Consider the following 12,441-nt stretch of genomic DNA (forward strand, 5'->3'; position numbering starts at 1 on the left):
ATAAAATCTTAAAAAAAAAAAAAAAGACAAAAAGACAGCTGGAAAATCCCAAATGTGTGGAGATTAAACACACATTTTTCTACATAACACATAGGTCAAGGAAGAAATCTCAAGAGGAATTTAAAAATATTCGAAACTAGGGGATGCCTGGCTGGCTCAGTCAGTGGAGTATGAGACTCTTGATTTTGAGGTTAGGAGTTTGAGCCCCATGTTAGATGTAGAAATTTAAAAATATATATGTTCTAAACTAAATGAAAATGTAAATACAACTTACCAAATTTGTGGGATGCAGCAAAAGCAGTGCTTAGAGGGACATCTATAGCACTGAATGCATATATTAGAAAAGAAGAAAGATCTAAAACCAATAATCTAAGCTTCCATCATGGGATATAAGAACAAGAAGAACAAAATAAATCCAATTAAACAGTAGGAAAAAAATAATTAGCCAAAGAAATAAATGAAATTGAAAAGAGTAAATGAATAAAGAAAAATCAATGAAACCAAAAGCTGGTTCTTTGAAAAGATCAATAAAATCAATATGCTTCTAGCTAGGCTAACTACGAAAAAAAAAGAGAGAGAGAACACAAACTATTCATAACAAAAATGAAAAATGGGACATTACTACAGATTTCACACACAATAAAAGGATAATAAAGAAATATTATGAGCAACTTTATGCCCACAAATTTGAGAACTCTGATGAAATGGCTCAATTCTCTGAAAGACATAATCTGCCAAAACTCACACAAGAATAGACAATCTGAAAAGACCTAAATATATCAAAGATATTGAATCAACAATTAATAACTTTCCAATACTGGAAGCACCAGGCCCAGATGATTCACTAGTGAATTCTACCAAATATTTAAGGAAGAAATTACACCAAGTATCTATGGTCTCTTCCAGAAGACAGAAGCAGAGAGAATACTTCTAACTCATTCTATGAAGCCAAATTACACTACCACCAAAACCAGAGACATTATAAAAAAAACAAAAACCTACAGACCAACATCTCTCGTGAACCAAGATACAGATATCCTCAACAAAATATCAGCAAATCAAATCCAACAATGTATACAAAGAATGATATACCATGACCAAGTGGGATTTACCCCAGGTACCCAAGGCTGGTTCAACATTTGAAAATCAATAAATGTAATCCATCACATCAACAGGCTAAAGAAAAAGAAAAATCACATTATCTTATCAATAGATGCAGAAAAAGTACTTGACAAAATCCAGAAGGCATTTATAATAAAAAAAACTCTCAGCAAACTAGGAATAGAAAGAAACTTCTTCCATTTGATGAAGAACATCTACAAAAAAACCAAGTTAATGTTATAGTTAATAGAGAGAAACTTGAAGCTTTCTTGCTAAAATCAGTAATAAGGTAAGGATGTTCCCTCTCACCACTGCTTTGCAACATTATACTGGAAGTTCTAGCTAATTAATGAAACAAGAAAAGGAAATAAAAGGAATATAGGTTAGGAAGAAAGGAATAAGACAGTCTGTTCACAGATGATATGTTTGTCTATGTAGAAAATCCAAAAGAATCAACAACAAAAAAACCCTAATAAGCAATTACAGCAAGACTGCAGGGTACAAGGTAAATATACAAACATTAATCACTTTCCTATATATCAGCAATGAACTGGAACTTGAAGTTAAAACATCACCATTTAAGGGGAGCCTGGGTGGCACAGTTAAGCATCCAACTCTTGGTTTCAGCTAGGTCATGATCTCAGGGTCATGAGACTGAGCCCCGCATTGGGCTCCGTGCTGAGTGTGAAGTCTGCTTAAGATTTTTCTCTCCCTCTACCCATCCCCATCACATGTTCACACTTGCGTGCACACTCTCTCTCTCTAATAAATAAATAAATCTTTTAAAAATTAGTATTTAATTAGCACCTAAAAATGAAATATAAAAAATAATTATGGATAAGTCCAATAAAATATGTACAAGAGTTATATGAGAAAAACTACAAAACTCTGATGAGATATCAAAAAAAAAAAAAAACTAAGTAAATGGTGAGATGTTCCATGTTCATGGACAGGAAGACTCAGTACTGTCAAAATTTCAACTTTTCCTGACTTGACTAGATTCAACACAATCCTAATCAAAATCCCAGCAAGTTATTTTGTGGATATTGACAAACTGTTTCTAAAGTGTATATGGAGAGGCAGATTAGCCAACTCAGTACTGAAGGAGAGTAACAAAGTTGGAGGACTGACACTATTCAACTTTAGGATTTACTATAAAGCTATAGTAACCAAGACAATGTGGTATTGGTGAAAGAACAGATAAATTAGCTCACAAAAATAGTCAACTAATCTTTGACAAAGAAGCAAAGACAGTACAATGCAGCAAAGATAGTATTTCAACAAATGGTGCTGGAACAACTGGACATCCACGTGTAAAAAAATGAATCTAGACACAGACCTCAAAACCTTCACAAATTTAACTCAAAATGGATCACAGACCTAAATGTGAAATGTAAAATTATAAAACTCCTAGAAAATAACATAGGAGAAAACGGAAATGAACTTGAGTACAGTGATGACTTTTTAGATACTATACCAAAGGCATGATCCCTAAACAAAATAACCGATAAGCTAGATTTCATTAAAATTTTAAAAAAACGTTTGTTCTGTGAAAGGTAATGTCAACAAAATGAGAAAACAAGCCACAGACTAGGATAAAATATTTGCAAAAGACACCTTTATTAAAGGACTACTATCCAAAATATACAAAGAACCCTTAAAACTCAACAATAAGAAAACAACCTGATTAAAAAATGTACCAAACCTTAACAGACATCTCACCAAGAGATACAGATAGCAAGTATAAAAAACAAGTATAAAAAATGTTCAACATATGTCATAAGAGAATTGCAAATTAAAGCAAACTATTACAATGGCCAAAATCCACAACACTGACAATACCAAATGCAGTGAGGATTTATAGTAACAGGAACTCCTATTTATTGCTAATGAGAAGGCAAAATGGTACAGCTGCTTTGGAAGACAGATTAGCAGCTTATAAAACTAAACATATCCTTACCATATGCTCCAACAATTGTGCTCTTGATATTTACCCAAATGAACTGTCTACACAAAAACATGCACACAGATATTTATAGCAGCTCTACTAATAATTGCCAAAACTCGGAAGCAATCTAAATGTCTTTTAGTAGGTAAGTGGGTAGATAAACTGTGGTACATCCAGATATTAGAATATTATTCTACACTAAAAAGAAATGAGCTAACAAGCCATAGAATGACATGGAAGAAAGGTAAATGCATATTGCTCAGTGAAAGAAGCCAATCTGAAAAGGCTATATACTGAATGAATCCAACTATATGACATTCTAGAAAAGGCAAAACGAAGGAGACAGTCAAAAGATCAGTGGTTGTCACTGGCTGAAGGAAGGCAGGGATAAACAGGCGAGGAACAGAGGATTTTTAGGGCAGTGCAATTATTCTTTATGATACCACAGTGGTGGATTCATGTATTACACATTTGTCAAAATTCATAGAATGCACAATGCCAAAAGTGTACCCTAATGAAAACAGTGGACTTTGAGTGATAATGATATGTCAATGTAGGTTCACTGATTGTAACAAACTGCGTTGTGGGGTAGTGGGGGAGGCTGTGTGGGTGTGGGGAACCCTCTACTATACTCTGTACTTCCAATTTTGCTGTAAACCTAAAACTGCTCTAAAAAATAAAGTTCACTTATTTGTAAGACTTCATAAAATGAATGTAAAGTTTTCAGTTCTAATCACCCCAAACCCTATCTATACCATGATATTTAATATTATGGAACATTTATGAATTTATATAATATTTTTAGTTTACTCAGAATATATTTAAGAACATCTAGCCCTACTGTTTGAGTACAATTTGTCTTAATACCTGTATTATAAAAATGCATATTTTTTAAAAACAAACAAACTGCAGCCTAGGAGCTACCCAACTTGCTCTATTAGTAGCAGCGGAAGGGGCAGGACTGGAATTCCTATCTCCTGGTACTGGTGGAAAACAAAACAAACAAAAAAGATTCTGTAAGATTTAAAACAGGCAAAAGTAGGGACTATCTTTTTTAAAAAGAAGATAATTCTTAAAATTTGTAAATTAACTTATTTTAATAACTGAGGAAAAAATCAGAACAAGAATTCAACTTGCAAATAACAAAAAGTATAAACTATTAAACAGACACTAAAGTTTTTCTAAAGAATGAATTATATCAGTAGAATGTGATTTTTTCCCCTAAGAGAAACCATAGGCCTTATGAATTCAATAAATCAAAACACTTACCTGGACATATATTAGATCTTTTAAAATATTCTTATTAATATGAAACAAGTGATTGGGATTATATTTTCAGGACGAACTTACTTAAGATGTTTTTTGGTCATTTTTCTGGGGAAGTTATCTACAGATTTCATCAGATTAAAAAAAAAAAAGATCTAGCAATGATGCAGAGGTAGGTATTTTGAGCATTCACTACAGAACCTTGTGATCAGAACTATTTCATATTTTTGTTAATAAATAAATTAGATGGGGGGGGCGCCTGAGTGGCTCACTCAGTTAAGTGGCTGGCTTTGGCTCAGGTCATGATCCCAGCGTCCTGGGATCCAGCCCACAGCAGCCCTGCATCGAGCCCCACATCGAGCTAAGGTCCCTGCTCAGAGGGAGTCTGCTTCTCCCTCTGTCCCTCCCCTGGCTCATGCTTTCGTGTACTCCCTCTCTCTCTCTGAAATAAATAAAATCTTTAAGAAAAATTAGATGGGAAAATAATAGAATAACTGTAGCAGAATAAGCAACTGAGCAAGGTTCAAAAAAAGTGAAGTGAATTATGTGGCTTATCAATACACAGATATTAAAAACATGGTCATAAACTTGGAATAAAGGGAGAATGGAGATAGCTAAGGCAGAAAACTTTCAAGGGTGATCAAGGGCTACTTAATGCATGTAAGCTGGCAATGTTAGAAGTTGAAATTTTACTAAGATTAATAGGAATAACTAATTGAAGAGCAAACTTTTGGCAAAATGGCACGCCAAGCTGATGTAAATGGACCTTTTCTCCCACTTCATACAGAAATGCTGGATAAAACATTTTAAAAATGCTTTTAAAATATATAGTCAAGCTTTAAAAAAAAAAAAAAAGAAATCCTCAGGCACCTAAAATGAAAGAGACATCAAAATCAAAACTGGAACATTAAGTGGGTGTTGAGACCATGGTGGCCCACAGGGGTTTCAAACACCAATACAGGCCCGGGGCTTGGAGGAGAAAGCATTAATCCTCACATGGAGACTAGAAATACAGCTTCAGGCAGGTAGAAGGTGGGCGAGTTGAAGCTGAGACCCTTGCACAAAGCCCAGAGGCTCAAATACCTATCCTTCCTTGATATGCAGTCTGAAAAAATCTCTGCTCACTGGCTCGGAAGCAGCAATAAAAGTTGTTAATTATATAGGCCTTAAGAAGAGGAAAAAGCACCCATAAGAAATCTAAAATGCAGGCCTATGCCATACAGAGGCAAGTGTGGGTATGTAAATTTGTATCATACAGGAATCCTGAGCTGAGAAATTAACATAAAAACTGGTCTTTGACATGCAACAGAAAAAAACCAGAGTACTTTCACAACCCAAGGCACAGACTCACACAGTGAAGAAGAAAAACACAGAACAGAGCTCACTCTTACATACCATATGAGGAAGACACAAACGTGAAAGGTAAATCTATAAAGGCTAACAGTAGAAAATGTCAGAAGGTATCTTTGAAGCAAGGGTAGGGAAACTTCTTAATGCCCCAAATGCCAAAAAAAAAAGGGGGAGGGGATGATGAATCTGCAGTGATAGTGAAGGTTTCTATCAAAGACATGATTAACAGACAATGGACAAAGGGTAAATTCAGGAGATAATATTGCACAAAGGCAACACGGAATTAATACCTAGAAGATATAAGAAATTCCTGCAAATCTAGAGAAAAAAATTAAAATCCAAGGGGGGAAAAGGAGCAAATGATGTAACCAGGCAATTCAGAGAAGGAAAAGCTTACTTCTAATTAATCAACAAGCAGTAATAGTAGTTGTTAAAATAGCAGTAATAGGGGCACCTGGGTGGCTCAGTCAGTTAAGTGTCTGCCTTTGGCTAAGGTCATGATCCCACGGTCCTGGGATCGAGCCTGTATCGGGCTCCCTGTTCAGTGGGGAATCTGCTTTTCCCCTCTCCCTCTACTCTGCTTGTGCTCTCTCAAATAAATAAAATCTTAAAAAAAATAACAGTAGTAATAGCAGCTAGCATTTATCTAATGATTATTGTATTCAGGAAGTGTTTATTATATTCAGGAATATGCTTTACACATATTAATTCATTTTGCCCTCTCAACAACCTGATGGGGCAAATGCTGTAATTATCCCCTTTTATGATGAAGAGACTAAGGCCCAGAGAGGTTGAGTAATTTCTCCAAGATCTCACAGTTAACACATGGTAGAACTTGAGTTTGAATCTAGGGCACTTGGTGGGTATATAAATCGATATAGCTGTTCTGAAAAACATTCTGCTAATATTTAGTGAAATTTTCTGTATATATATGCCTTGTGACCCAGTAATCATATTCCTCCATACATATCCTAGAAAAATTCTTACATGGGTCCATAAGGAAGCAAGGGCAGAAAGATCACTGGGGCATTGTTTTTGGTAGTAGGAAGATCAGAGGCAATTTAGATGTCCATCACTAAAAGAATTAAGTAAATGTACAGGAGGTATACTATGGAAAACAGTGCATTAGAAAGAAGCAACAACTAGCTACTAAGACAGAAACATGGATAGAAACCCAGTGTTGAGTGAAAAAATAACAACCACAATGAGATCTAGAGCATAATAGCATTTATATAAGTTAAAAACATATAATCAGAACAATACCATATATTTGATAAGGCCACATATGTAGCCAAAGACATTTTACCAAATACATCAGAGTAGGTGCCTATAGTGTGGGAGGGGAATGAGGGTGTTGGAGGTGAGAAAGAAAAATAAAAAATAAAATCAAACAAGGGGAGCCTTGCTCAGACAGAGAAATGCTAGAGTGTCACGGATGAGGGGGCTCACTGCACCACCCCGAAGAGGCAAAAAGTAAAACTAAAAAGTCACATGAGGAGATGAGAATCACAAGGAAAGTCATTAAATGCAGGAATCAGCACAAATAGCAGCCCCAAGGATTGAAAACCATAAAAACAATAGAACACTACGAAAAATGCTATAAATTAATTATATTTCATTTTAATAAATAGGCAAAATGAAGGAAGTCAAAATCAAAGAACAAGATAATATGGAAAAAGGATAGTCAGATGTGAAAAAAAACTTATAAAAAATTAAGTCACTGGCATTCTCACATTGATAAATTAAATAAACTAGACACAGCTAAAGAAAAAATTAGTGATTAAGAAGAGAAGTCTGGGAAAATTACTCAGAAGGTAGCAGAGTTTATAAAAACAGAAATATGAAAGGGAAGTTAAAGGACACAGAAGACAGAATGAGAAGGTGTTCCAGAGGAAATAATGGAAAAAGTACAGGAGAAACAATTTGAAGATAATTTCTGAGAATATTCTAGAATTACAGACAAACACGAGTCTTCAGAAGAAAACTTCAAAATATTAACGACACGGAGAAAAAGAATTTGTAAGGAAACCAAGAGAAAAGACATTACTTACAAAACAATGACAACTAGGCTGATACAGACTTTCTATTTAAATAACAATAGGCTTGGCCGCCATCATAAATGACACAGTAACTATCCGGACCAGGAAGTTCATGATTAACTGGCTACTTCAGTGGAAACAGATGGTCATTGATGTTCTTCACCCCAGAAAGGCAACAGTACCTAAGACAGAAATTCAGGAAAAACTAGCCAAAATGTACAAGACCACACCAGATGTCATATTTGTGTTTGGATTCAGAACCCATTTTGGTGGTGGCAAGACAACTGGCTTTGGCATGATTTATGATTCCTTGGATTATGCAAAGAAAAATGAACCCAAACCCAGACTTGCAAGACATGGCCTGTATGAGAAGAAAAAGACATCAAGAAAAAAGCGAAAGGAACGCCAAGAACAGAATAAAGAAAGTCAGGGGGACTGCAAAAGCCAATGTTGGCGCTGGCAAAAAGAAGGAGTAAAGATGCTGCAGTGGCTTTATCTGTGGTGGTTGTGCAGATTTTTCATGAGAGGATTAATAAACTAAGAATGTTAATGTGAAAAATAAATAAATAAATAACAATAGATGCCAGAGGAAAATGCAATAACAGTTTTTGAATATTAAGGAAAATAACAATCAAGTATCAATATCCAGATTGAAATAAAATTATCTTCAAACAAACAGACACAGACCATCACTGGAAGAATTACTTTAAGAAGGAAACTAAACCAGGAAAAAAAAAAAAAAAAGGATAGAACATAAGAAGAAATAGCAAGTGGCAAGCAAAGAAACTGCTAAACAAATCCACTGGAAAAGTTAAAATCAGAAAGACTGATAACATCAATGCTGGTGAGGATGTGGAATGACTAGAACTCTCGTACACTGCTAGCAGAAGTGTAAAACGGTACAACTACGTAGGAGAACTACGTGGAGGTTTCTTATAACATGGAATAAACTGCTAATAAATGCAACAACGTGGATAAACCATTAAACTATTATGTTAAGTCAAAGAAGCCAGGCATAAAAAAGTACACACGTATGACTCAACTTATAGGAAACAGAAATACAGGTACAACTAATTAACGGTGATAAAAATCAGATAGTAGTGTGGAGGTTGTTGGGATGGTGTAGGGAAGGGACTGAATGGAACGAGACACAAAAGAACTTTCTGGGGAATGGAAATGTTCTACATCTTATTTTGGGTGGTGTTTAAAGAAGAGATATTTGTCAAAACTCTTCAAACATAACATCTAAGCTCAGTTGTTAATTATATCTCAATAAAAAATTAAGAAATGTGTTGGTATACTTAAAATGCACTGACTGTTTAAAAATGGGTACTGGAAGGAGAGGTTAAAAACAAAACAGAATAATGACAACCATAGTGCTAGCACTTACTGAAAGCTTACTATGTGCCAAGCACTGTTCTAAATGCTTTGCATATATTAATTCATTTAATCCTTTCAACAACTCTATGGAGTAGGTACTCTTATTATCCACATTTTACAGATTAAAAAAACTGTCACATAAAGAGGTTACATAACTTACCTAGGGTTTACACTAATGTGTGGCAGAGCTGGGGTCCAAACTCAGGCAGCCAGGCTCTAAAGTCTGTATTCGTAGAAATCCAATGCCTCTCTGAAATTAACAATCAACAACAACATGGAAGATGAGAGACCAGAGTCAGGGTGTTCCAAGAGTCAAGAGGATGACAAAAACAATGACTGACTTTAGCCTTTAGCCTAAATGAAGTATGTATATTAACAGGTAAGGATGTAGGAGAATAGAAGCAAGATAAATATTTGCAAACGGGGGGTACAAAAGAAAATAAAGAAAATGTGATTAATCCAACAGCAAGTGAGAAAAGGAAAAAAGAAACGCAAAAGAAAATCGCATTAAATAGAAAACAACTGAAGATGGCAGAAATAAGTCCAAATGTATTATTAATTACAATAAACAAATTGAACTTTCTTGTTAAAAGGCAGAGAGATGGGGCCTCTGGGTGGCACAGTCAGTTAAGTGTCCGACTCTTGGTTTCAGCTCAGGTCACATGATCTCAGAGTCATGATCATGATCGAGCCCAGCATTAGGCTTTGTGTTCAAGTCTCACACATGCGTGCGTTCTTTCTCTCTCTCCCAAATAAATCTTTAAAAGGCAGAGAGGTTCTCTGATTGGGTTTTTAAAAAATCAGCTATATGTTACTTATAAGAGAATTAATGAGTGGGCGTGTTTACACTTAAAGCCGTGCCTAGCACATAGAAACTACTACATGTGGTAGTTATTACTAGATTGTGAATCATCCTCATTAAATTGTTTTGAAACTAGCCATCTGACTTGACAGCTCAAGTATCTATCTGTAAATAAACAAACTATATAATCTTCGTAGACCACTTTCAGGTACAGAATACTGTTATTAAATAAATCTAATATATAATCATGAGGGATACACTGGTGATTTGGGGGCTACGGAAATGTACTATAGAGGCTAAACTATACTTTGCTGATCTCACAACTAAAATGTAAGAGCCTCTAACATATTTTACTGTTTCCCCTAATTCCCTTTGTAGGAAAGTTAAACTGAGGAGAGAGAATACAGCATTAGATATAATGTTGTGAAAGTGTACCTTTCAGAGTTAGAACACTGCATGTTGGAATCTCTAAGTCCTGTAGGTTCTTGTATAGAGGCAACCTAAATTATGTTATTAATAAGCACTTACTGAAATTGCTAGCCTTGGGAAAACTGTCAAAGGTCCCAAGGGAAGAACATTTAAGCAACAAAAGAGCACCACAAAGATGGATGTTCCTCAAAGGAACAATATTAAAGCCTCAAGAAAAGACTATACTGATATAGAATAAAGATACTTAGAAAGAAAAAACTTAATTGGCTGAACCAAGTGCTGCATAATGACCCAAAACACAAATGGGAATTCAACACAAAGTGGAAACTAGGCCAGCTTTCTAAAAGGAGCACAAAGAATATTTATTGATTTGTTTATTTATTATTATTATTATTATTTTTTTTTTTTTTTAAAGATTTTATTTATTTGACAGAGAGAGACACGGCGAGAGAGGGAACACAAGCAGGGGGAGTGGGAGAGGGAGAAGCAGGCTTCCCGTGCGTGGAGCAGGGAGTCCAATGCGGGGCTCGATCCCAGGACCCTGGGATCATGACCCGAGCCGAAGGCAGACGCTTAACGACTGAGCCACCCAGGCGCCCCTGTTTATTTATTATTTATTAAAATTTTTATTGTCTACTTCCAAAAAGGATTTGAAAGTTTAAGAATTCTTTAAGTTAAAAAGAAACAAGACAAAAACCAGAAAAAGCAGAAGTGAGAATTAAGTCATAGTGCGTAGGAAACATGCAATCCCTTTGATGAACAAGGAGGAATACAACACTGAAGACTTACTCTCGATATGCACTGCTTAATTAAATAAAATAGATGTTCTGAAATCCACAAGTGCTGGTGATGTCCTTAGCAAAGCACTCAAACAAAGGCCTTTGTTGTCACTACTGGATAGTAGGAGGCTCTTTTCTGTACCTCAGGAACTGGACCTCCCATTCCCCAATTACTATACTATATATACATGTCGTCCTATTCCTAATTATGGGTCATTTGCCTATTATTTACTCAGCACATTGCTAAGTGCTGTGAGGGATTCAAATGCATATAAAACAAGATCTTTGTCCACAGGGAATTGGTAATAAAGTTGATCCAATGCTAGAATGATTGAAAACAGATCTCTTAAAAGGACTCAATCCGTAAGAGACAAGAAGGAAAGGAAGAAGAGAAAAACAACAACAAACAAACAGACTGATCCCAGTGAGTGGCAAGGAAAAGGCAAGAGCTACAGCTGGAAAACCAAGTGAGGTACAACTCCAACAGGCCAGGGTGAAAGGTAAAGAACTCCAGACAGAGGAAGAGCCATGAACTCCGTTCCAGAAGAGGCACACCTGGCCTGGGTGCTGGAAATCATGTATGTGTCCAGGACACTGGCACTGCACCCAGCTCTGGAAGGACATCCGTAACTAGCTGCCATCATTATTATGGACACTGGGCTGGCTAGGGTGGGTCTCCAAAACCACTCACGGAAGAGGAAGGGTGGAGCATAAGGTTACCTAGGTTAGGGAGGCCAGAAAATAAGCAGAGGAACTTCCACCTGTTTTGAGGGAGGAGCTTCTGAAATAGGAATAGCACAATTAAAGCAGAGCTCTCCCAGTGACATGAGGGCTGGACTAATAAGGAAAGTGACTAGCAATGGAAAGAAAGAACAGGTCGCCTCTATTACGTTGTCTATACAGGTTGTTGCCTTAGACATCCTGTATTATGGAGTTCCATGGAGAAGTTGGGCCCACCTCTTCCTACATTTGTGTGTTCCAACATCCAAGAGAGAAAAGCCATTCTATTACATAATCAAGGGTCCTCGATTCCGGTTGCCCTAACAATTCTGCACTCTCCTTTGCTCACATCTATCTCATGGTCTGAGACATCTCTCTTACGGTATGGCTCAATGCAACCTTATCTGCTTAAAGTTTTTTTTTTTTTTCTGTTGCTGCTGATAATCCCTTTCTCCTGAATAAAATCTTTACTTCTACCTTGATGCCTGGGCTCTGCTGGAACCAGAGAGCTGGAAGAGACCTTGGAGAGCCCTATTCATTGCTTTCAGCAAATAGAAGTTCATTACTTTATCTATCACGTACTCTTGTCGCATGACCAAATGACCTTAGTCCAATCTCTTCCCTTTC

The 12,441-nt window shown here is 36.2% G+C and overlaps 1 protein-coding gene across 3 annotated transcripts in view; it reads right to left on the reverse strand.

Annotated features, from left to right (window-relative positions):
• Positions 1-12,441, reverse strand: part of ZBTB40 (zinc finger and BTB domain containing 40) — a 75,914-nt gene that overhangs the window by 42,851 nt on the left and 20,622 nt on the right. For 2 of the 3 annotated variants that reach the window (XM_032391681.1, XM_032391697.1), the window contains exon 2: positions 9,245-9,334. The exons of the other annotated variant lie outside the window; for it this stretch is intronic. The gene's annotated coding sequence lies outside the window, so the exon portion shown is untranslated. The remainder of the gene's footprint in view (positions 1-9,244; positions 9,335-12,441) is intronic. 3 annotated transcript variants of the gene reach the window in all.

The sequence above is a fragment of the Phoca vitulina genome, unplaced genomic scaffold (assembly GCF_004348235.1).
Source record: "Phoca vitulina isolate PV1807 unplaced genomic scaffold, GSC_HSeal_1.0 scaffold2, whole genome shotgun sequence".
In the NCBI taxonomy this organism is placed as follows: Eukaryota; Metazoa; Chordata; class Mammalia; order Carnivora; family Phocidae; genus Phoca; species Phoca vitulina.